General features: G+C 34.2%; 1 protein-coding gene across 1 annotated transcript in view; it reads right to left on the bottom strand.

The window, feature by feature from the left end:
- LUZP2 (leucine zipper protein 2) overlaps positions 1 to 21,748 on the bottom strand; it is a 749,802-nt gene that overhangs the window by 54,985 nt on the left and 673,069 nt on the right. The window lies entirely within an intron of this gene.

Genomic DNA, 21,748 nt, shown 5'->3' on the forward strand with positions numbered 1-21,748 from the left:
ATTCTCTAAAATGGTTGAATTAGTTCACAAGTTCCCTAGTGCATTAGCATCCTTATTTTCCAACATCTCCTCCAGCATTTGTCATTTCCTTTTCTGTCATGGTAGCCAATCTGTGAGATGAAAGATGTAATTTATTTTATTTTTCATTTTTCTAATTATGGATAGAGCATTTTACATGACTATGGATAACTTTGATTTCTTCCTCTAAAAACAGAGTGTTCATATTCTTTGATTATTTGTCACTTGAAAAATGATTCATATTCTGTATAAACTTGACTCAATTTCCTATATTATGAAAAATTAGGCCCTTACCCCAGAATCTTGGTGAAATTTTTCTAGTTTATCTTTTTCTAATATTGGTCTCATTAGTTTTGCTCATGCAAAGTTTTTGTTTTTTCCATTTCATGCACAATCAGAATTATCCATTTTACTTTCTGTGTTTATATCTTTTGTTTGATCTTCCCTCAAGTCTAAATAATTTTTCCATTTTGACATTATTTGGTATTTGGTGTGAGATGTTGGTCTATACTGAGTTTCTGCCAAATCAATTGTCATTTTTCCCAGAAATTTTTATCATATTTTCAGTTCTTACCACAAGAGCTTAGATCTTTGACTTTTTCAAACACTAGATTCTTATGGTCATGTTGTATTGGCCACTGTGTACTGTGTGGCTAATCTATTCCACTGACTTATCACTCTATTATGTGAATTTTAAAACTATTCCACCCTAATCAGGCCATACTTTAGAAGATCTGATTTAGCTATTTCCTGAATAGTAACAATGGAGATATTTGGTCTAATAGAATCAAGTCTTGGGCACTATACATTTTTCCACCCTCCCTAGTTTAAAAAGATTAGGAAGGTCTGCACCAAACTCAAGACTTAATTATCTGAGGAAATGACCTTCAACAGACATGTGCAGAAAAAGCAGACAGACCCCTAGGCTGTCCCAAGTCAAGCTAAGCTATCCTTGGTACAGATGAGTCACAGGAAAGTGATATAAAACCTATATAAGACACTTCACTTCCTCTCTCTTCTCTCTTTCCCTGGAAAGGCGACTCTGGCTGGCAGCTCACTAGGTGTTCTGACATCTTGGAGTGGTGGCAGTTATTTGTCTGGGTTTGGCAGTGAGTTTTGCCCTTGAGCTGATTCAAGTTTGGGCATTTTAGCAGAGCCCCTTTGGAGGTCAGGCTAATTCCTTCCTCCTTCTCACTCAAAACCTTACTTTCTAGATTTCCTAATCTTCCACCTGGTATTAGCCCCTTCCTTCTTCCTTCTCCTCTACTATATCAATTAAATTGCCATAAAATTTCCAGCTGACTTGGATATTTTTTTACTTGGGATTTTCCCTGGTAACCAAATTAAATTTAGATTTTTAAGTCACAATGCTAAAATTATCCTTTACAATTATTTGGCAAGTACCAGATTATTTTCATGATTACCACTTTATAATATGGTTTCATATCTGGTAAACCAAGGTTGCATTCTTTCTTTTTTTCCCATTGATTCTCTTAATAATCTTGACTTTTTGTTCTTCCTAATGAATTATTTTTCTATAATATATATATTGTATATATATATACATATATATTTCTATAAAGTACTCAGTATTTTGTGTGGCATAGAATGAGTAAATTAACTTAGGTAGAATAATTTTTAGTTATATCAGCTTGGGCTACTCATAATAATTTATATTTCTCTAGTTGTTTAGATTTTTCTTTGTGTTAAAAATGTTTTGTAATTGTGTTCATAGAATCCCCAAGTTTGTCTTGGCTAGATAGATACCCAAATTATTCATATTGTTTGAGGTTATTTAAAAGAGAATTTCATTTGCATCTCTTCCTGCTGGTTATTTTTCATAATAACTAAATGCTAATTATTTTTTTGGGTTTATTTTATATCCTGAAGTTATTTTTTCAATTAGTTTTTTTAGTTGAATCTCTATAGTTCTCGAATTATACTGTACTATCAGCAATTTTTTTCCTCTTTGTCTATTTTTTCCTTTAATTTCTTTTTCTTGACTTACTATTATAACTAATGTATCTGCTATAATATTAAATAATACTGATTATAATGATTTTCCTTGCTTCACTCCTCATCTTAGTCATAAAGCTTCAATTTGACACTTGTCACAGATAATGCTTGGTTTTTGTTTTACACAAACCATATTCATCATTTTAAGAATGGTTCTATTAATTCTTTTGTGTTCTAGTTTGTTTTAATTTTATTTGACAAGAATGGGTGTGGTATTTTGTCAAAAGATTTTCTGCATCTATTGTTTTCATTATTGATATTTTTAATTATCCTTATAGTTTTCCATATATTAAACCATTGATGCATTTTTGTTATAAATCCTACTTGTTCATAATATTTTATTTTGGGGTTATATTGCTATAATGTCCATTCTAATTCTTAATTTAAAATGTTTGCTTCAATATACATTAAGGAAATTTGTCTATCATTTTCTTTCTGTACTTTTACTTACCCAGTTTCAGGTTTAAAAATCAGGTTTATGTCCTAAAAAGATGTTGATTGGACTTATTTTTATTTTTCAAATTGTTTAGGAAGTACCGTGAAGAACTTTTCTTTAAATGTTTTGTAGAATTCACTAATCGACCATATCAACAAGCAAACCAACAAAAATCACATGATTATTTCAATAGATGCAGAAAAAGCCTTTGATAAAATACAACATCCATTCCTATTGAAAACACTAGAAAGCATAGGAATAGGAGGGTCATTCCTAAAAATAATAAACAGTATATATTTAAAACATCAGCTAATATCATCTGCAATGAGGATAAACTAAATGCATTCCCAATAAGATCAGGAGTGAAACAAGGATGCCCATTATCACCTCTACTATTTGACATTGTACTAGAAACACTAGCAGTAGCAATTAGAGAAGAAAAAGAAATTGAAGGCATCAAAATAGGCAAGGAGGAGACTAAGCTATTATTCTTTGCAGAAGACATGATGGTCTACTTAAAGAATCCTAGAGATTCAACCAAAAAGCTAATTGAAATAATTAACAACTTTAGCAAAGTTTCAGGATACAAAATAAACCCACATAAGTCATCAGCATTTCTATACATCTCCAACATAGTACAGCAGCAAAAACTAGAAAGAGAAATCCCATTCAAAATCACCTAGTCAAAATAAAATACCTAGGAATCTATCTCCCAAGACAACACAGGAACTATATGAACACAACTACAAAACACTCTCCACACCTAAAACTAGACTTGAGCAATTGGAAAAACATTAACTGCTCATGGGTAGGACGAGCCAATATAGTAAAAATGACTATCCTACCCAAACTTATCTATTTAGTGCCATACCCATAGAACTTCCAAACTTTTTCTTTACTGATTTAGAAAAAACCATAACAAAGTTCATTTGGAATAACAAAGGATCAAGGATATCTAGGGAAATAATGAAAAAAAAAATACAAAGGAAGGGGTCCTTGCAGTCCCAGATCTCAAACTATATTACAAAGCAGCAGTCATCAAAACAATTTGGTACTGGCTAAGAGACAGAAAGGAGGATCAGTGGAATAGACTTGGGGCAAGTGACCTCAGCAAGACAATATATGATAAACCCAAAGATCCTAGCTTTTGGGTCAAAAATCCACTATTCGATAAAAACTGCTGGGAAAACTGGAAGACAGTGTGGGACAGATTAGGATTAGATCAACACCTCACACCCTACACCAAGATAAATTCAAAGTGGGTGACTGACATGAACATAAAGAAGGAAACTATAAGTAAATTAGGTAAACACAGAATAGTATTCATGTCAGACCTTTGGGAAGGGAAAGACTTTAAAACCAAGCAACACTTAGACAGAATCACAAAATGTAAAATAAATAAATTCGACTACATCAAATTAAAAAGCTTTTGTACAAACAAAACCAATATAACTAAAATCATAAGGAAAGCAACAAATTGGGAAGCAATCTCCATAAAAACCTCTGACAAAGGTTTAATTACTCAAATTTACAAAGAGCTAAATCAATTGTACAATAAATCAAGCCATTCTCCAATTGATAAATGGGCAAGAGACATGAATAGGCAGTTCTCGGCCAAAGAAATCAAAACTATTAATAAGCACATGAAAAAATGCTCTACATCTCTAATAATCAGAGAGATGCAAATCAAAACAACTCTGAGGTATCACCTCACACCTAGCAGATTGGCTAACATGACAGCAAAGGAAAGTAATGAATGCTGGAGGGGATGTGGCAAAGTAAGGACACTAATTCATTGCTGGTGGAGTTGTGAATTGATCCAACTATTCTGGAGGTCAATTTGGAACTATGCCCAAAGGGTGATAAAAGAATGTCTACCCTTTGATCCAGCTATAGCACTGCTGGGTCTGTACGCCAAAGAGATAATGGACAAAAAGACTTGTACAAAAATATTCATAGTTTCGCTCTTTGTGGTGGCCAAAAATTGGAATATGAGGGGATGCCCATCAATTGGGGAATGGCTGAGCAAATTGTGGTATATGTTGGTGATGGAATACTATTGTGCTAAAAGGAATAATAAAGTGGAGGAATTCCATGGAGACTGGAACAACCTCCAGGAAGTGATGCAGAGCGAGAGGAGCAGAACCAGGAGAACATCTTACACAGAGACAGATACACTGTGGTAAAATCGAAGGTAATGGACTCCTCCACTAGGGACAATGCAATGTCTCTGAACAATCTGCAGGGATCTAAAAAACACTATCCACAAGCAGAAGATAAACTGTGGGAGTAAAAACACCGATGAAAAGCAACTGCTTGACTACAGGGGCTGAGAGGAAATGACTGAGGAGAGACTCTAAATGAACACTCTAGTGCAAATACCAACAACATGGAAATGGGTTCGAACCAAGAACACATGTGAAACCCAGTGGAATTGTGCACTGGCTATGGGAGAAGTGGTGGGAGGGGGTCAGGGGGAGGAAAAGATAATGATCATTGTTTCCAATGAATAATGTTTGTAAATAACCAAATAAAATAATGTTTAAAAAGTCAAAAAAATAGTTAATAACTTTAACAAAGTTACAGGACATATTAAAAATCTACATAAATCATCAATATTTTTGCATTACCTACAAAATCCAGCAAGAGATAGAAAAATAAATTCCATTTAAATGAAGGATAGATGTATAAATTACTTGGATGTCTACCTGCCAAGACAAGTTCAGGAATTATCTGAATACAATTACAAAATATTTTTCCCAAAAATAAAATCATATTTCAACAATTAGAAAAATGTTATTTGCTCATATAGTGGTCAAAACAATAGAAAAAATGGCAATTCTACTTAATCTATTTATTTATTGTCATACTAATCAATTTGCCTAAAAATAATTTTTGTAACAAAAAAATAAAAACAAAATTCATATAGAAAAACAAAATATCAATAATATCAAGGGAATCAATGATAAAACTGTGAAACCCTTGGAAGTACCAGATACTAAACAACATGTATAATTATCCTTAAATCCAAGGTTTCAATTTTTTTTTGGAGAAATTTCAGTTAAAGAAACTTGCCAACACCTCAAATCAAGAAAGTGAATTGTTTGGAGAAGGTGCCATAAAGATGCCTACAGACACCACACATTGCATCAAAAGATCCAGAATGAACTTTGGGATAAAATGAACTAAACTGAAGGGGGTTGAACATATCATTTATTCTGAATGTAAACTCTTATGCCAAAGGGGAATTCCCCCAATTGGCTTTTTGTCAATGTGTCTATCAATCATTGTTTTTGCTTTCTTTCTCTTTTATTTCCCTCTTATCCCCAAATTATTGTAATTTTCCTTTAGAAAGTGCAATATTTTATACACCTCTAGTAAGAGAATCTTTATAAATATAAGCTAATTATTTGAAATGATTCATTGGGAGAGACTAGTTATATTAATCTCCTGAAACCCTAAATTGGGGAGATTTCAACATGCTTATCTCCCAGTAGAATCACAGGGGTATTGTTAAAATAGAATTACCCTCCTTTTGTCTTTTCTTATAATCAATCAGCAACTTTTAACTTGATCAATCAAGAACTTGGAATTCCCCTCCTTTCTAACTTAATCAGTTAGAAATTTGAAGATCCTTTTGATAGAAGTTCACACCCTCAGAGAGGAGAGGTAGATCCCACAGGCACTGCCCATTGGACAGTGCCAGAAACTATAATTAGTTTCTGAGATGTGAGTGGGAAAGCTGATGGGTGGAGAAAACCATGTATAAGCAGAACCCAGGGAAGCCTCAGGCTCTTGGGCAGGACACATTCTTGGGTGGGACACATTCTTCTGGCAGACAAGTTCTTCTGGCAGAACACACTCTGTTGGGACAGTCTTGGAGGCTCACACTCTCTTTTGGTTGGTGACACACATTACTGGAGACACTCTCCTGGGCAGGTTCTCACTCACTCTTTGGAGGCACTTGGATTTGGAGGCTGATTGAAAGAGCTCTCTCTTGGGTTGGTGAGACTCTTGCTGAAGAGACTACCATGACTTCTGGCTGGAGATCGAGACCTGAGGGAGCCTTTATCAGTGGTGAGCTGGATTCCATCAGACTGGCACTTAAGGTATTTAGCTAGGCAATATTTTCTACCTTCTTCCTACCTTTCCCTATTTTTACTATATTTCTATTAAACCAAATTGTTAAAAGCTACTAACAGCCTCATATTTTAATGGTTAATTATTATAATTGGTGATCACAACCTTTTAAAACTATTGTACCATTACAAAGCTGTCATCATAACAATCTGGTACTAGTTAAGATAAAGAGTGGTAGATCAGTGGAGTAGATTAACTATATAATACATGGTAGTAAATGACATAGTTATTTTGTATTTGATAAACCCAAAGATCCAAAGTTTAGGACAAGAAATCATCATTTGACAAAAAACTGCTGGGAAAACTGGAAAATGGTAGAGACTGTGTATAGACCAACATCTCACACCCTATACCAGTGATGGACAACCTTTTGAGCTTGCTGTGTCAAAATTTTCCAAAAAACCTGGCATAACTCAGGTGGTATGTCACTTCAAGAAAACACCCATAATTTCATGATATTTATAGTTTAGATAACAAAAATGTATAATTGTAATATATAACTGTATTTAATAAACCAAAAACAAATTATTTAACTTATGTGCTTAGTGACTTTGTTCATCTAACAGTCCATTTCTTTTGTTGGTCTTGATATTATTTAACTTGTGCAGGGTGCCATAAACTAAGATAAATGAGGGGGAGGGGGAATTCTTTAACTAACCTGCCTATTAGTGATCTTTTTGTTGTTGAATTATATTGGCTAAATCTTCAATTGAAGGTTGGGATTTTGCACACTTCAAGCCCAAGCAAGTGCTACTAACTTCATCTGTGTTATATTTAAAAGAGTTAAAGCCATAAACTGTAAGAGTTAAAATGGTTGAGGTGTAAACTGTAGTGAGTAAAATAGTGGAAGATATACATTGTGATAGATATAAGAGTGGGTGAGTAAATTTGTGACCACAGAAAATATGTTTTCACTACAGGGTCTTGTTTTAAATCAAAATATAAGGTGGTTGCCAGGGAAATATTCCCAATTATGAATATACCCAAGTCAACAGGGTTTTATAGATAATTTAATTAATAATACAATGAGAAATCAAAGAGAGAGAGAGAGAGAGAGAGAGAGAGAGAGAGAGAGAGAGAGAGAGAGAGAGAGAGAGAGAGAGAGAGAGAGAGAGAGAGAGAGAGAGAAATGAATAAGTATGAAGGGCCTTAAGCCAACATGACCTAGACCTGAGTCTTAAGAGAGAGATCAGTCAGTCCTTAATCACTCACCACAAGATCTGTCCAAGCAAGGATTCTAGTGACACCAGGCCAGCTTCATCTCAGCTGCCTCCAGCAGCTCAATCCTTCAGCTGAATGTTTCAGAATGAGTCTCGAGAGAGACCCTTCAAGGCAGCCTTTCCCAGCTGACTCCTTTCTACTCAGATTTCTCATCTCCTTATATAGGGCATTTTCTCCTTTGTCACCTCCCCTAAATTCTTACATCCACCAATCACAGTAGACATTTTTCAAAGGACAGAACATTTGTAATTCACATTTTGTTATCATCTTCTTAATTCACATCTTGCTCTCACCTTTTCTGGGTAGACTAAAACTTCTAAGTAATTCACATCAGGAAAGCTCTGAGTAAGTTTTCACCTCTTTGCTCCTTGTAAGTTCACAATTTGCTTGACCTTTATAGGTACTTAGCTTAAGAAAAGTATGGGTTTAAGTACTTTTCTTTGTTCAGAAAAAAGTTTACAACTTTATCTTCCCCTAGGGCAGACCCAAGTAGGTGAAGTAGAATTCTCACATTCCTACTTTAAGTAGAGTTCACTGCCCAAATGGGGAATGGTCTTAATCCAATCTTATAAAGTAGGGTCTAGGAAATTTTAAGGTTTAAATCTGTCAATCTGTTTCTTTTGTTGGTTTTAATATTATTTAATGGTGAGAATAAGGTCTCACAAAAGTACCTAGAGGGAAAAATTGTGGGTAAAGCCATTGATATATTTTTCAGGGTGCTAAAACTGTCTGATAATCAGTTCCAGGCACTCCTCCATTGCATGTGGGCCAGAGCCCCACCCAGTCTTCCCTGGGCCAGGCCCTGCTCCTCCCCAGCCAGCTGGTGGGGGGGGGCAGAAGGAATTTATGACCCCCAAAAGAGATAGAAATCATTAAAGGATGTAAAATAAATAATTTTCATTTTAAAAAGTTTTTGAACAAAGAAAATCAATGTAACCATGATTGAAATGAAGCTGGAAAAAAATTACATCAAGTATCACTGATAAGAGATTTATTTCTCAATATGTAGAGAACAGAGTCAAACTTATAAGAATAGAACTCCAATTGATAAATGGTCAAAGGATATGATGGGAGTTTTTAAATGAAGAAATCAAGTCTCTATATGATCATGTGAAAAAATGTTCTGAATTGTTCTTGATTAGAGAAATGCAAATTAAAACAAGCCACAGGTGCCACTTCACATTTACCAGATTGGCTAATATGACAGAAAAAGAAAATAATAAATGCTGAAGGGGATGTTGCAAAATTGGGACATTCATTCACTGTTCATAGAATTGTGAATTCATGCAACCATTTTGTAGATTGATTTGGAGATCTGCCCAAAGAGTTTTAAAACTATATATACCCTTCGACCCAGCAATATCACTAGTAGTAGGTGTTTATATAAAAAAAATTAAAAAGAGGGAAAGGACCTGTTTGTCTAAAAATATTTATAGTAGTTCTTTTTGTGGCTGCAGAGAATTGGAAACTGGGAAATGTTGATAAATTGGGGAATAGCTGAACAAGTTGTGGTATATGATTTTAATAGAATACTACTCTTCTGTAAGAAATGATGTAAAGAACCTGGAGAAACCTCCATGAACTGATGCAAAGTGAACTGAACAAAACCAGTAGAGCATTGTTCATTGTAACAACAATATTATATAATGAACCTTCATGAACTACTTAGCTATTCCTAGCATTATGGTGATCCAAGAAAATCTTCATGGGTTCATGATGGCATCTGTCTCCAGAGAAAGAACTGATGGAGTCTGAATGCAGGCAAAGACACACTATAGTTCATTTTATTTCTACCTTTTTTTCCCTTAAGTTTTCCTTCACAAAAGGAATAATATGTGTGTAATTAGAATCTGTTTCCCTAAAAACTACAATTCCCAGCACCCCACTCTCCTCACGTTATGTACTAACATAGGGAGGATATACATTTGGTGTAACTCCATCTTTTGCTCTCTGGTTTTTCTGTCTTGGATTTGGTGGAGTGGGCAAGGAGAGCTTGTTCTTATTTTGTTAGTTTTTAAAATTTTTTTATTCCTTGACTTCTAATGATTACTAATAAACTTTATAAAATATAACACTTGGAGTATTGGACATTAATTTAAATCCTACACATGGAACAATGTTTAACACTATCACAACATGTAAAATCTATATCAGATTACTTGCCACCTCAGAGAGAGGAAGAAGGAAGTCTCTATATTTGGCTCAAATGTAAAGAAAATGAAGGTGATACTTTTTCTTTTGAGTTAAAAATAAAAGATTGGTAAAATTTTTAAAGCATATTAGAATTGGTTTTATATGTAATTGGAGAAAATTAAAAGTCCTTGGCATGAAAAAAATAAATGGCAGTAAAGAGGAAAAGAGAGAGATGAATCCATTGCAGGGACATGGGATGTCACATGGAAGCACAAGAAAACAGAATATCATATGATGAGATAATGGAATAGTAAGTAATTAAAAGGTTGTTTTCATCTTAATGTTATTTGTTATTATTTATTATTATACATTTTCTTTCAAGAAAAATCCTGCTCAAAAATTAATTTGGATAATTAGAAGGAACTTCTAATTAGAAGGAACATCACTTCATCAATGAGGATACTGAACCATGAAAAGTTAAATTTCTTTAGTTGTCAGATCTTATTATTTTGTGATTGAGGGGTGACATTTAAAGAAGTGATAAATGAATCCTTCTCAATGGGACATTTCAAAAAGTATGATGATTCTTTTTTTAAAACACAGATAAATTTCTGTGCATAACCAAAGAATGAAATAGGGGTTGAATATGGAATGTTTACTTAAATAAGAGGGCATACTGATGGGTACTCTGGGGAGTAATATATCAGCAGAAGAGGAGAGAGTGTTTCCTATAGTGATCTGGAAACACACCAGGGGCTTGTTCCAAAGATCTTGATTTTCTTTTCCAGAATTTTTTTCAAGATATGAAATAGAATACTTCCTCAACAGATTTTTTCAAGCCTTTACCAGCAGTTAAAGTAAATAAAGTCTTTCCAGACTGAATGTAAAATTCATATATAATGTCCCAGTTGTCTGAATTAAATATAAGAATCTAAAAGTAATTTATTTCCTGTTATAATGTCAAAGGCATCCATGAGGATGTGCCTGGTGTGAATCTTAAAACTGCTCAGACTACCTTAGAACATTTGGCTAAGGCTATTCCCCATTTAAACAATAGAGGTACTTGATCAGGAATGTATTGGGAACTTTAACATTACTCCACCCATACTTAGACAGTGCATTAGGGGAAGATAAAGTTGTAAACTCTTGATGGACCAATGAAAAAATCCCTAACTCATACTTACAGTAAAGCTAGAACCTTAAGCTAGGTCTATTTTTAGATCTAATACAAAAGGGTACTAAATACCTATAAAGGTTAAATTAATCACTAAAAGGTCAAGCAACTTACAAAAGGCAAGCTTAACAAAAGAGGTGTGAAGTTTTAGTCTACTCAGGGAAGGTGATAACAAAAGAAGATGTGAATTAAGAATGGTCAGTCCTGTGGAAAGCGTCTACTGTGATTGGTAGATGTGAAAATTTAGGGGAGTTGACATAGGAGAAAATTCTCTTTAAAAGGAGGTCAGGAGATCAGAGCTGGGGTCTCTTAACTTAGTTGAGTTTGGAAGCTGAATTGGAGGGTCTCTCTGAACACTAGAGTTTTGCTTGGGACAAAATCTTGTGGTGAGTGGATAAAAGACTGACTTAGTTTTCTCTCTTAAAGAGAAAGGTAAGGGCTATTTGGCCTATGCCCTAGCCTTTTCCTACTATTTCCTCTTACTCTGTCTCTCTCCCTTCCCTTAATTCTTTCATTTGTATTAATTAAAATCTCCATAAAACCCAGCTGACTTTAGTATTTCATATTTGGGAATTTTTCCCATGGCGACCACTTATTTTTGATTAAAATCAAGACACCAAAATTATCTTTACGGTTTTGGCAATTCACAGTCTTGAACCCACATTTTTGCGGTCACACTGGTTGGCAAAGAGAATTCCAGTACCAATGGCCAAATAACTCTTTTCAAGTATGTGAGCACACTTGTCATTCACTCCAAATCATCCCTCACCCTAGTTTATATTTCATTATTTTTTTCTAGATTTCAAATTAGTTTAATTTACAATAATCATTTTCTGACATTTTATAATCCATATTTTCTCTAACATTTCAACCCCACCCCTTCCCTAAGAGAGTAGGCAATATGATAAAGGTGGTACATGTATTATTATACAATTAATTTTTCCATGTTCATTATGTTGTGAAAGAAGATACAAATCATTAATACTAGATAAAAATCATGAAGAAACTTCTCCCAATTTTTTTAAACGTTTTCTTGATTTTTCAATATTGAGCATGGTCATGATAGTTCTTATAACTGAATGATGGAGCAACTAAGTAGCACAGTGGATAGAGCACTAGGCTTGGTATCAGGCAGGCCTATGTTCAAATCTGGTCTCAGACACTTACTAGTTCTGTGATTGGCCAAGTCACTTATCTCCACTTGCTCAGTCCTTACCATTTTTCTAACTTACAACTGATGCTAAGACAGAAGGTAAAGATTTTTAAAAAATTGAATTCTTCCCCTTCATCTGATATGATTTCCTTTATTACAAGGACTAGTTTTATTTTTTTTTTATATTCAATGCTTAGCACAAAGTCCAACACAGAGTAAACATTTTATAAATGCCTGTTTAATTGACTTGTTTTCCCTTCTTTCCCTATTGCAATTATCTACTGATAGAAAGTAATCTTTAACAAGAAATCATGGAAACAGATAAAATCATGAGCATTTTGTTATTGGGAATGCTTTGCCCTTCCTATTGAGAGAAAAAATAGCAGATAAATGATCCACTAACTTAGTACTACAACAATCCAAAGATTAACTATTTCATGCTTTCATTTTTACTTATTTGGAAATTGAGACACATAGAGTTTAAAGGAACTTGTCTAAATCATACAAGTTTTTAGTGGCAAATCCAGGAATTTAATCTAGATCAACATCTATTATTACTTTCCCCCATTGTGCTTTTTTTTTCCAAGTTTTGTTTTGTTCCCTAAAATGCCTTAATGAAATCTAGCCCAGGAAAAAAATGGCCTTCCTAATTTTCTCTAATGACCAGTAACTTGAAGAATGTTGTTTATAACTCAATTATATCTTCTCTTAAATACACTCTTGAGAATGAATGGGCTGGACAATGTTTTATCAGTGGAGCACTAATAGATGATCTCTTTGGCTTTACTCTACTCCTTTTATCTACGTTATTACAGAATAAATATGTATCAGGTAAGGAAACTCAAGGGTGAAGAATGTTTGGATTTTTTTTGACTGTGCATAAGTCTTTAATCTGAAATTAGTCTCTCTAAGGGTCAATGATAGCTAAAATGTCTCTCCTTTGGGGATTCCTTATAATATCCTTCTTTTGTATAATCCAACAAATCATTTCCTTGTAAGGAAAAAAAAACTACAGTCAACTCTCATCAACAACAACAAAAATTGGAAATAATTTCATAGGGGAGGTAGTATGATTTAGGAGGGATGGGAAAGGCTGCTTAAGAAGAGAAGATTGTTGCTCAGACTTGAAGAAAAATGGGAAATTTGGAAGATGGAGATGAAGACTTCTGAAAATAGAAATGACAGGATTTAACCAATGATTGGATATGGCTGGGTCAAAGTGAAAAATCAAGGATGATACCTAAGTGTGAGTTTGAGTGATTGAGATCATGGCAATACTCTCAACAGTAGCAGGGAAGTAAGGATGAGGGAATGGGGTAGAAATATAAGGAGCTGAGCTTTAGAAATGTTGAGGTTAAGATGCATATGGGAACCCAAATTTCAAGTATTCAAAAGGAAGTTAGAATTCAGAGACCTAAGTTCAGGAGAGCTCAAGGCCAGAAAGATTGATCTGAAAATTATTTGTATAAAGAAGATAACTGAATTAATGGCAGCTGATGAGATTACCAAATGAAACAGTATAGAGGGAGAAGAAAAGACTCAGGATAATGCCTTGGGAAATAACCATATTTACATGTCTGGAATGGATGACTATTTAATAAAGATGACTGAGACTAAATGGTGAAAAAAAGAATCAAGGGAGAACAAAAGCAAGAAGAAACAGACAGTGATATATTGCTCAGTAAGACATTAAACCCAGATGATCATAAAATACAAAAGAGTCAATTTCAATTGCAAAAAAGTTGACAAATTTCAAACTATGATAGAGTCAAGATGGTGACTAAGAAAAAGTATTTGAATCTAGTTCTCACCCCACCTGCCACCCCAACATCACCTTAATAAAGAACTAGAGAATGCACTTGACCAATTTCTGATCAGAAAATTGACATTTGTATTCTTCCTCTTTACTTTCTTTTGACATAGCTAGCATGAGAATTTGTTTCACATGCCTATATGCATTTGTAATTTTTTCTTGTCTTTTCAGTGTTTGTTTCATTGGTAGAATTCATAATTCATAAAAGAAACAAAATGATCTCCATAGAAATTTGCTCTGATAAAATCTAAATGTCTCCAATAGAGAAAGAATTGATACACATACCTAAGAACAAGATTGATTCCCTCAAAAAAAAAAAGAACTAAAAGGTGTCAGATCACCAAGTAAAGGAGAAATGCAAATTACAAGTGAGGTTTCATCTCATGCTCATCAGATTGGCAAAGATCCCAAAAGAAGAAAAGGAACATTTCTGGAAGGATGGGCACATTAGTTCAACGATTCTAGAAGGAAAAAAAATAAAATTATACTCCAAATGTGACTAAATAATATTTGCCCTTTCCCCAGCATATACATATAATTCTAGGAGATGAAGGAAAGAGACATATGTCCCATGATATTTATAATATCATGGTTTTACTGTGGCAAAGAACAGGAAAAAACATAGATGACTAGTCAAAATGTAAGATATAAATATAATCGCAATTTATGGTGCCATATAGAAAAACATAGGATCTGAATTTGAAGTCTTGCTACCTTGTTAAGGTCCACCCAAAACAGAGCCTTTTGTAATTCAGTTACCTTGAGACAAAGTTGATATATTAGAGTAATGCTTGTGAGGAGGATATGAGCAAGGAATTTAATCTTATTTCCCTCACCTTCTTCCTCTCTCTGTTTTCTCCTTCTTTTTTTCCTTTCACACTTTCTCTCTCCCTTTCTCCTTTTTACTTTTTCTTTCTTTCCTCTCTTAAAAAGGCAGAAAGAAAAAAAAAAAAGATAAAAAGTCTCCACCCTGTTTGCTAGTCTACAAAGGATCTTTGGAAAAAAGAAGAATAAAAATCAAATCACAAAGAGAAATACAGATAAATCACACTAAAAATATGAAGAAGAAATATCAACATTATACCAAAGTGATCATGGACCTACTTACAAAATCGAGGAATATCTATGTGTTTGTGTGTGTAATTAACTTTCACTCACACACATCCTTAAAGCTTTTCCCTCTCTAATTTACACATTAATTTCTCAAGTATTGGTTTCCCCATTGTACTGATGAATTAAAAACATCAGATACTGGGAGTTCTGTCTGTTTTAGTGAATCAAAGACTCCATTGGCTTCATTTTTCTCTTCCCAATTCATTGCCCTGCTGCTGTGCAGCTTCACATGAGACTACTGGCTTCACTGGGAATGTGTTCTTGAGAATGTGGTAGTTCAATATATTTAACAGCCACATGAGTTTCCCATTAAAGGCCAGTAGAAGCCTTCATACTCCATGGCAGCCAATCTGTCTACCTCTCCTCCTTTTAGTATAATCTCCATTGGTTCTCAGTGGTCAAAACAACATTTACAAAGAGCTGCTGAATGCATCATTTTACATAGCACATCAGCTTCCATTAGCAAACCCACCAGGATATTTTAAGACCTTTGAACATAAATGGTGCCATGAGAGGGGGCTGAAGATGCCACAAAGCTCAGGGTCATCATCTCCTTGTATACATGACTAAGAGAGATTCCATGACCAGAGCACCAAATAAAAGAAAGAAACCAGATAACCCTCATTTAAAAGGAACTTCAGAGGCCATCTAGTTCAAACAATAACAGCATAAATTCCCTCTGGAATTCCTCTGACAGGGAAATATCTAACACAGGATTGAAACCTTAAAATGAGAGAAGTCATTTCATCCCTAGGTAGCTTGACTAGTTCTAATTATTAGGAACATTTATTTTTCTTTCCACCAAGTTGAATATGATTCTTTGCAATTTGAATCTTTTTCTCCTAGTTCCTTTCCTCAGAAGATGGGAAGAATGAGCCCACCACCTTTTCTGCCTGATTGCCACTTGTAAAGATTAAAATTAATATATAACTCAAGTATTATAGTTATAAGATTTATTAAAATAAAAAAAAACTAGAGTTAAAAGGAAACTAACTCACAAACTACAAGAAAGAAAGAGAGAGAGGGGGGGGAGTCACAGAAAATTTAAATACAAATGTGACCATGCTATGTGGTGGAGAAAGGAGAGGAATTCTGGGAAATACTGAAGGACTTCTGGGGGATGTAGTGTAAAGGTTCAAAATTCTACTTAAACACTTTTAAATTCTTGAAGGTATATATATATATATATATATATATATATATATATATTGTGTTCTCTGAATCTTTTTTCTGCATCATCATTCCTGATATCCCCAACATCATTTGATAATCCTTATGAGTCATGAACTGGAGACCTATTGCAGCTGCCTTCCTCTGAATGTTTTCCAATTTAATCATTTTCTGATATTTTGCAATTAATGTTCTCTCTCTTCTTTCCACCCTTCCCCTTTCCTAAAACAGCCGTTAATATGAAATAGGTGGTACATGTGTTACACAATATATATTTTCATGTTCACTATGTTTTGAAAGACCATATACCTCACTAAATATGATGACAAGATCAAACCATACTAGTCCAGATATGGTCTAACCATGGCAGAGTTCAATGGGGCTATGGGCTCTCTAATCTTGGACAATGGCTCTCAAAAGTATCATTTGGATGTGGTTTTCTGAGCTACCCTGTCACAATGATGATTTGCCCACTGAAATACTCCTCAGGCTTCTTTAAATTTTTTTACAATTAAGTTAGTAGAAATTTGTTATAATGAACTTATAGACAAATAAAACAGAAGAACAAAATTGAACATGAAAATAGGGATCTCTGACCCATACTTTGTGGCTTATTTGATCAAGTATATATTACAATGAGCATGATAGTATCAATTATATTCTGTTTATCTACACCACTAATTTTCCTTCTGATCTGATGAGTATATTTTCTTACATTTCTTTAATACTTTTTATTTTTTAATCTCATTACTGTCACTAATCCTTACTCTTCCATAACTCTCAGCAAATTATAAACTCTCATTATAAACTCTCATTTAAAATAAATACATGTAGTCAAGGAATATATATATATATATATATATATATAGCTAAGATCTAAACCCCTATGTCTCATTCTTTAGTTCTAAACTTCTCTTACTCCTACCCAGATTTTTAAAAATGAACTTCCATTTGGCAATTTTTACACAATTTAATAGGGAATTATAAGTAAATCCCAGCTAACTTTCTTATATCATATAACCATGATAATCATGGCCATGTGCTTGATAATATACATATATGCATATTTATAAATACTTCCATATTCATATGAAACATTTAATTATAATTCATATTCCACTCAAGTCTATTAGTTTTTGCATCCAGTAAATAGCTCTAAATGGAAAAGTATAATCTTCTTGACCTTTCTGTAGCATTTGACACTTTTAATGGCTCGCTGCTCCTTCACTATTTTTACTTTGAGGGTATTCCTGACATTGCTTTCATTCAGGTCTCTTCTTGTCTATTCAACTTCATTTTATCAGTGCCCTTTTCTGAATCTTTTTTCCTGTTATGCTCACTAAACAGTACTGGAATTTTTCTCTTTTTCTCTTTAGGCTGTTACTTGGCAATCTCATCAGCAGCTCCAGTAAGTTTGCTTATTACATTTATGAAGATAATTTCTAGTTCTACATGCTGCACCTTAGTTTGTCTCCTGAGAATCTGAGAATCCACATTTTCAGCTTCTTTAATATCTAAAACTGGATGTTTTAAATTCACATGTCCAAAACAGAACATACATTCTCATTTTCCTAAAACATCTCCTCTTTTGTTATTTCCTATTACAATTTATTATGCCACCATTCTCTCAGGCTTCCAGATTTACAACCTTAATGTCATTCTCAATTTATCATTCTTATTGTTTGTCCTTTGTTTTTTTTTTTAAGAGGCCCAATGACATCACGGGCAACATCCTCAATTGTGCATAAATTGGATTTAAGTAAGGCAGAATTGCCCAAAATCATCAGCCTCACTCACTCTCTTCCAGAGTCACCAATGTCCAATAAGAAGACAGAAGTAAAAGAGCTGGAGATGGCCCATCATTCAATGGATGATCTTGATGATGTCATTGGATGACCCTGATGACATCAATGGATAACCTTGATGATGTCATTGTATGACCCTGATAACATCAATGGATGACCTTGATGATGTCAATATTTGGCCAAACTCTAAATGTTCCATAGAACCCACTTCCTCTGCTTTATGGCTATTGGAACAAATTGTTCTCATAAGCCCAAACCATGGAGGAAGGTCTTCTCATGGGAGGGTAGACATGCCCATAACTCACTAATGGGTTTGTGGTCTGCTGGTTAACCTCAACTTGTTTTGGCCAGCTTGTTAACATGGTTTCCTGGATGAGCTCATTGCACATGCTATAGGTTCTTGGAGCAAGAGGTAAAAGTTGAGAGCTAGGTAAAGACCAAAGGAGGATGAGCAGTCCTGAGAAGAGTCCCCAAGGTGCAAGTGCTTGACCACTCATACTCCCATTCTCATTCTTATTCATTCTACATATATATTTCCTTCACATTTTTTAAATTCTTGTCTTCACATGATCTCTTTTGTGGGAATCCTTCTCTTTACTCACACAGGTATCAATATCTCTAACCCATGTTAGAGGCAGTATTCTTCTAATTAGTCTCTCTGCCTCAAATTTTTCTGTACACTCATCACTCTCAACTATCAAGGTGATTTTTCTAGATGTGATCTGATGTCCCCCCTACTTAATAAATTTAAATGACATCCCATAACTCCAAAGATTAGGTTTGTATAACTATTTGGTATTTAGAGATATAGCCTATAATGGCTACCCTGAATTTCCTTCCATTCACCACAGAACTCCATCTGACATCTCTGTGCCTTTTCATGGTCTGTCCTCTTTGTTCTGTGATCACCCTTTACAGTTCTAACTTCTTGGGTTTCCTTCAAGATTCAGCTCAAAGCATGCCTTTTGGTAGAGGTCTTCCTCTTCTATTTATCACCCCACTAAGCCCTCCATTCTGAAATTTTATGCCTCTTAAAAATATTCACATGTTTACAACTCTTTAGAATCCTAGTTCTTTGAGAGGAGAGCTATCTTTGCCGTATCGTGTGTGTGTGTGTGTGTGTGTGTGTGTGTGTGTGTGTGTATGTGTGTATGTGTGTGTGTGTGTGTGTGTGTGTGTGTGTGTGTATCACTGGCATTAATGGCATACACCAAATACATAAAAATACTTAATGATTTGAATATTTATATTATATTATATTATTTCACATTTCCAGAAAACTCTAGACTTTTAATGTAGATATGGTCAGTATATTGGCTTTGGGATCAGGAAAAACCAATTACAAATCTTATGTTTTTGTTGATCTTAGAAAAATTGTGCAGAATATTCTAGCTTCATTTTTTCATTGATATAATGGGGTCATTTAAAACCCTAATGCATAGATCACAGGGTTAATGAGAAGGTCTAAAATAGTCTATTTAAAATACCTTGCAAACATTAAAAAATACATGATTTATAAAGTAATGATGACACTGATGATGATGTTGCTGCTGCTGCTTATGGCAGAAGCATAATGAAACAAAAGATGATGAAATAAGTGAAAGTACTCCTGATATGTATTAGCTGTCTCACATGAGATTTCAATTAACTTCTGAGTGCTACAGTCATCTCAATCAGCCCCTAAAAGTTTAAATGATTTCCATTTCTGTTTCTTCTTAGGATTTCCACATTGTATGTTTCCCATATATATTAAATCACATGTTCAACAGTGAAAACTATCATCATTATTGTTACTTATAAATAATATCCCTTCCTACCAAGTACACAATTTATTTTTTTGAAAAGGACCTTTTAGAACAAAGATAGGACTGTGAAATATAATCCACTCTCTTCTATAACATTAATTAGAAAAGGATTCAGAATATAGTTATTTGTCCTCTGAAATTTTGAGAGGTACAAGTCACTACTAGCAGAATGTAGGATATTCTAATTAATAACAGCTGGGGATGGGTTAACCCAGAGAGCCTTTACAACTTGATTTTAAAATTAAAAGGTTTTAAAGAACAGCTACCTCAAGATTGGTGTGGAAAGTTTGCCTCTAAAAGTGATCTTACTTGATACATCAAACACAAAAGGATTACTAGTGAGGGGGAAAAAGCTCACTTTTCTCTTTACAGTATGCCAAAATCAGTAAATTTCTGTGCCCCAATGAGAAATGGTCTGACCACATATTATATGATGATTTTATAACAAATTCTTTCATGTTTTTCAGTTGGGAGGAAGGAATTAGATGCAGATATATCAGTATTTCCACTTTCAGAAATTCTATCCTTTAAGGGATTATTACACATAAGATATTTAAACATAGTGTCTCAGTGTTGTGCACCCCTTTCTTCCTTTACCCTTTTCTCCCTTACAACATGTCATATCATAGATTTAGCTTTGGAAAGATCATTAGAGCTCATCTTAGTCTACATTTTCATTTTAATAGACAAATAGATGGAATCTTGGCTAATTTAAGTGACTTGCTTATGGTCGTACAAATAGTTAAGTGGCAAGTTGGTATCTGAATTAAGGTCAGTTCTTATTTCATCATTATGGAATTACCTAATGTAAGTTCTCTGTCTGAAGAGATCTAGACATGTTTACAATCACAAGAGAAGAAACTAAACAAGTTCATCAGGACAACTTTGCTTAGATTCCATTGATTCTAACTTCTTCATTTTAATTTAAAGAAATTAACATTGAATCTGTTTGCTGCAGGTCACAAACTAACAGGGCGGAATTTAATCTCAAGTTCTCTGACTACAAAGTCAGTACTCTTTCCCCTATACCAGACTATCCCACAGAGAAGACGACAAATACTTACTGGTCACCAACTATGTATCCATTATTCTTGGGCATCCAGTGTGTTCATTTATAAAATAAAAAGACTAAACTATGTAACCTTCAAAATCTCTATCACTTAATCATTTTTATTCTACATCTCTAAAAGGAAGAATTCCAGTAGATATGTTCAAGAACTTTGTTGAACACTTGTCAAGCGTGTTATAAGGAGGCTATTTGCTTTAGATAAGCATGGTAGTCCATTGGAAAAGACATAATGTAGAACCATGGCATCCATGTTTGAATCCCATTCCAACAACTGCCCATTGTTAACCCACGTATCTATTCTGGAGCTCACTGAAAGGAAAGGTTTGGTTTTTAGGACTTGGAAAGTCCATTCCGCCTATAAATCTGTGATCTTTATGGGATATCTCTAATATCCTCATGGCCAACTTCCAAACGGAGAGTAGGAGATTTATATCATAGCACCACCAAGCAAGACTGGTGGCATAGCAACTAGAAGGGACTACTTAGAATGAGAAAGATCATCAGGTATCATGTGTATGAGAAACTTGTGATGGGAATTAGGTCAGTGAATCCCACTGACATCATCTTATGAGTCAGTTCTGGAACTAGTTTAGTTCTCTTTCTTTTCAATTATTCAATGGTGGGAATTGGAAGAAAACCTTATTTTATTTTTTTGAATCTAGCTCTGCATGTCTTAGAAACT

The sequence above is a fragment of the Monodelphis domestica genome, chromosome 6 (assembly GCF_027887165.1).
Source record: "Monodelphis domestica isolate mMonDom1 chromosome 6, mMonDom1.pri, whole genome shotgun sequence".
Classification (NCBI taxonomy): domain Eukaryota; kingdom Metazoa; phylum Chordata; class Mammalia; order Didelphimorphia; family Didelphidae; genus Monodelphis; species Monodelphis domestica.